Source organism: Aquarana catesbeiana, linkage group LG07, assembly GCF_042186555.1.
Source record: "Aquarana catesbeiana isolate 2022-GZ linkage group LG07, ASM4218655v1, whole genome shotgun sequence".
NCBI lineage: Eukaryota > Metazoa > Chordata > Amphibia > Anura > Ranidae > Aquarana > Aquarana catesbeiana.
In genome coordinates this window covers 326,409,506-326,414,968 of record NC_133330.1, presented here as the reverse complement: position 1 = coordinate 326,414,968, position 5,463 = coordinate 326,409,506, and the positions used below count along the sequence as shown (strand labels likewise).

Sequence of the window (5,463 nt, the reverse complement as noted above, 5' to 3'; positions counted from 1 at the left end):
TCAAGGCACTGAGGATGCCTTCCTACCCCTCTACCCCAAAGTATTGAGAAACTGAGGGTGCCCTCCTAACTCTCCACTCCAAGGTATTAAGGATCTGAGGATGCCCTCCTACCTCTCCACGTTAAAGTATCGAGGCACTGAGGATGCCCTGCTACACCTCCACCCCAAAGTATTGAGGAACTGAGGGTGCCTCGTACTCCTCCACCAAGCTGCATCTGTTGACAAGTGACAAGTTGCTTCTGTTGACAAGCTGCATCTGGTGGCAGGTGACGTGGCAACTCATAAGCTGCATTTGTTATTATTATTATTATACAGCATTTATATAGTGCCAACAGTTTACGTAGCGCTTTACAACTTGAGGGTAGACAGTACAAATAAAATACATTTTAATACAGTAGGAATCAAAGGTCCCTGCTCCTTAGAGCTTACAATCTAAGAATCTGTTGAAAGTGACAATCTGCTTCTGTTAACAAGCTGCATCTGGTGGCAGGTGACGTGGCAACTCATAAGCTGAATTTGTTATTATTATTATTATACAGGATTTATATAGTGCCAACAGTTTACGTAGCGCTTTACAACTTGAGGGTAGACAGTACAAATACAATACATTTTAATACAGTAGGAATCAGAGGTCCCTGCTCATAGAGCTTACAATCTAAGAATCTGTTGAAAGTGACAATCTGCTTCTGTTGACAAGCTGCATCTGGTGGCAGGTGACGTGGCAGTTGACAAGCTGCATCTGTTGATGAGTGTCAAACTGCATCTGGTGGCAGACGACATGGCAACTCATAAGCTGCATCCAGAGGTTGACAAACCAGAGGTTGACAATGAATAGAAATAATGCGCTTCAATCATTCTGACACCATATCAACCATGGTGCAGTGATAATGGAATTGCCAACACCATCCATCGCCCTGACAAATTGCCTGTGAAAAGACCCATAAAAAAAGCACCATTAAAGTTCCATCTTTTCAATGACATCACTCCATTAAACAGATTGATAGAAGATCTGCATGGAGTTTGTTTTTGTTATAATGCCCCTGCAATGGATTTGCTTGGTTTAAACTGAGAAGTTAATTTAGGATAGATACATACATAGTGCAGCCAAGGTGATGTCTTGTCCCCTTCATATACCCAAATCTGGAGCTTTCTATTTCTCTTCTATTTCTCCAGGCTGGTTACAGAGTCTCTCAGCATTGGACATCACTTCTGGGTCCTTCTCCTCTCCGCGCTGATGACGCCGGCTCCAACAGCGCTCCAGCGTCTCATCCTGCTGCGGACTGTGATAGATCCAGTGAGTCACACATCCATCCAAGTCTGAAGACTTCCCTCCGCCGTGACCCCTTCCAATGCTGTTTTTTACAACTTCCATGATGTGCCTGTTCTATTCCTCCATCCTGTAAGTGTTTTTAACCCAGTTGGGATATTAAAACAGTTTTTCTTCTACACTTAGAGGCGTCTTTTGTTTGTTTATCTGTTGACGAGTGTCAAACTGCATCTGGTGGCAGGCGACATGGCAATTCATAAGCTGCATCTGTTGAAAGTGACAATCTGCTTCTGTTGACACGCTGCATCTGGTGGCAGGTGATGGCAGCAGGTAACACACTCAGGGTTCCCACTGATTCTGCATTATGGAGAGTTGAACTCTATCATGTTATATCACAATGTGATAATAGAAATAATGCGCTTCAATCATTCTGACACCTTATCAACCATGGTGCAGTGATAATGGAATTGCCAACACCATCCATCGCCCCGACAAATTACCTGTGAAAAGACCCATAAAAAAGCACCATTAAAGTCCCATCTTTTCAATGACATCACTCCATTAAACAGATTGATAGAAGATCTGCATGGAGTTTGTTTTTGTTATAATGCCCCTGCAATGGATTTGCTTGGTTTAAACTGAAAAGTTAATTTAGGATAGATACATACATAGTGCAGCCAAGGCGATGTCTTGTCCCCTTCATATACCCAAATCTGGAGCTTTCTATTTCTCTTATTCAAAATGAATAATTGTCGACGAGTGTCAAACTGCATCTGGTGGCAGGCGACATGGCAACTCATAAGCTGCATCTGTTGAACGTGACAATCTGCTTCTGTTGAAAAGCTGCATCTAGTGGCAGGGGACGTGGCAATTGACAAGCTGCATCTGTTGACAAGTGTCAAACTGCATCTGGTGGCAGGCGGCATGGCAACTCATAAGCTGCATTCAGAGGTTGACAAAGGAACCGTCCAGAGTTCCGAAACGCGTCCCTTTCTTATGACCTCACATCCTCCGCTCTGCGGTCCAGGCTGGTTACAGAGTCTCTCAGCATTTGACATCACTTCTGGGTCCTTCTCCTCTCCGCGCTGATGACGCCGGCTCCAACAGCGTTCCAGCGTCTCATCCTGCTGCGGACTGTGATAGATCCAGTGAGTCACACATCCATCATTCTGAAGACTTCCCTCCGCTGTGACCCCTTCCAATGCTGTTTTTTACAACTTCCATGATGTGCCTGTTCTATTCCTCCATCCTGTAAGTGTTTTTAACCCACTTGGGATATTAAAACAGTACCTGTGAAAAGACCCATAAAAAAAGCACCATTAAAGTCCCATCTTTTCAATGACATCACTCCATTAAACAGATTGATAGAAGATCTGCATGGAGTTTGTTTTTGTTATAATGCCCCTGCAATGGAATTGCTTGGTTTAAACTGAGAAGTTAATTTAGGATATATACATACATAGTGCAGCCAAGGCGATGTCTTGTCCCCACATATACCCAAATCTGGAGCTTTCTATTTCTCTTATTTAAAATGAATAAACTCCATTAGTTATCAGAAATGGTGATATACAGTCCGGATGGGGTTTGGTTCATAACAGATTAGAATCAGATGAGAATAGAACATGGACAAGGAGGAGAGAGCAGAAATGGTACTTCCTCCCTCGACGCACAGAACACGACTAACGGCTACTGCCCTGCTCTGCTATTTATAGGCTTTGCTGCGCTGTGACGTCATCGAGGCTGTCTGGCAGAAATAACGGTTCCAGAGCTGGGTCTCCATGGAGACGGTGGGGCAGGGAAGGCGATCACGTGGGTAAGGGATGGCAGCCACGTGTGTAAGTCACGTGTGTAAGTGATGGCAGCCACGTGTGTAAGTGATGGCAGCCACTATCTTCCGGTTCCGTGTGAGGAGAGCGGACTCAGGAGGACACCGAGCTCGGGTTGTCACCAGAGGCGGCTCTCTAATTAGACGGTCGCTTAAGGCCTCGCCGGCTGCTTACTATCCCTGACATGGAGGGAATGTCCCCGGTCGGTGTCCCCAGCACCGGCGTTTTTATAGTTTTCCCCCTCCGGTATCAGACTGACTACTCAGCACTGCACCGTCCGAGCTCTCAGGGTCAGTGGACGGCTCCGTGTTCTCCCCTCCCCCAACTCCTCCCCTTCTGCCGGGCTCTGCTCTCATCTCCTGCCATGTGCAGAGCTGGGAGCTCAGATGATAATAATAATACCTCTCCGATCCGCTCTGCAGGATGGACCGTCTGCAGAGGAGGACTTGTCAGAGAGGAGATCATCAGGGAGCCTCAAGGTACAGCAAGACTTCACCCCCAGACCGAGGAGGGCGCCCCAAAAATCAATACTGACAACCCCCCCACACCCAGCCCTGATGATATGTATCCCACCCGGCATATGAGGCCATCCACTGACCCCCTGTCATTATTATCCTAATCATCTCCCTGTGCCTGGCATCCCACCACCCTACCCCCTGTCATCATCATCCCCCCTGTACCCCTCTGCCAGCTTACTACCACCCCGCCCCCTGTCATCTTCATACCCCTTTACCAGATTCCCTATACCGCTCTGCCAGCTTCCTACCACCCCATCCATCATCTTCATCCCCCTGTACCCCTCTGCCACCATCCCACCCCATCATCATCATCCCCCTGTCATCTTCCCCCCCCCCTGCACCCCTCTGCCAGCTTCCTCCCACCCGCCATCTTCATCCCCCCTGTAGTCCACTGCCAGCTTCCTACCACCCCACCCCCTGTCATCTTCATCCCCCTTTACCAGATTCCCTATACCGCTCTTCCTACCACCCCATCCATCATCTTCATCCCCCTGCACTCCTCTGCCAGCTTCCTACCACCCCACCCCTGTCATCTTCCCCCCTGTACTCCTCTGCCAGCTTCCTATCCCCCCCCCCCGTACTCTACTGCCCTCTTCCTACCACCCCACCATCTTCATCCCCCCTGTACCAGCTTCCTACCACCCCACCCCTGTCATCTTCCCCCCTGTACTCCTCTGTCAGCTTCCTATCCCCCCCCCCCCGTACTCTACTGCCAGCTTCCTACCACCCCACCGTCTTCATCCCCCCTGTACCAGCTTCCTACCACCCCACCCCTGTCATCTTCATCCCCCGGTACCCCTCTGCCACCAGCTTCCTACCACCCCACCCCTGTCATCTTAATCTCTCTGTATCCCTCTGCCAGCTTTCTACCTCCCCATCCCGTCATATTCATCCCCCTGTACCCCTCTGCCAGCTTCCTACCACCCCACCCCTGTCATCTTCCCCTTGTACTCCTCTGCCAGCTTCCTATCCCCCCCCCCCCCCCCTGTACTCTACTGCCAGCTTCCTACCACCCCACCATCTTCATCCCCCCTGTACTAGCTTCCTACCACCCCTGTCATCATCATCCCCCCTGCACCCCTCTGCCAGCTTACACCCCTCTGCTAGCTTACTACCACTCCACCCCTGTCATCTTTATCCCCCTGTTTCCCTCTGCCAGCTTCCTACCACCCCACCACTGTCATCTTCATTCCCCTGTTCCCCTCTGCCAGCTTCCTACCACCCCACCACTGTCATCTTCATTCCCCTGTTCCCCTCTGCCAGCTTCCTACCACCCCACCCCTGTCATCTTCATCCCCCTGTACTCCACTGCCAGCATCCTACCACCCCACCCCTTGTCATCTTCACTCCCCCCCCCCGAATCCCCGCTGCCAGCTTCCTACCACCCCACCCCATCATCTTCATCCCCCTGTACTCCACTGCCAGGTTCCTATCATGCCATCCACTATCATTGTCCCCATACCCCGCCTCTGACATCCTACCACCCTGACCCCTGTCATCAACATACCCATCAGCCCCCTGTACCCCACTACTAGCATCCAACCACCATACCCCATCATCTTCTTTATCTCCATCCCCCCTGTACCCCACTGCCAGCTTCCTACCACCACACCCATTGTCATCAACATCCCCATCCTACCCCTATTATTATAGGGGGAGATATGATCTCAGCCTCTCACCCCAATGCTGCCATCCAACCAAGTGTACCCCAACCGTTGCATCACACACCACAATACTGCCCTGCCACCCAGTGAGAGGTAATGATGTGCAGTAACCTCTAGCAACCAATCATTGAGTGGTAATATTGTACAGTAACCTCTAGCAACCAATCAGTGAGCCTGGGGCAATCAGT

General features: G+C 49.9%; 1 long non-coding RNA gene across 1 annotated transcript; it reads right to left on the bottom strand.

The window, feature by feature from the left end:
- Positions 1 to 369: 369 nt before the first annotated feature.
- LOC141103808 (uncharacterized) lies at positions 370 to 3,421 on the bottom strand. Its single transcript, XR_012235370.1, has 2 exons — positions 1,096 to 3,421; positions 370 to 926 (listed from the first exon to the last, which is right to left on the bottom strand). It is a non-coding gene; the product is annotated as an uncharacterized lncRNA (long non-coding RNA).
- Positions 3,422 to 5,463: the final 2,042 nt, after the last annotated feature.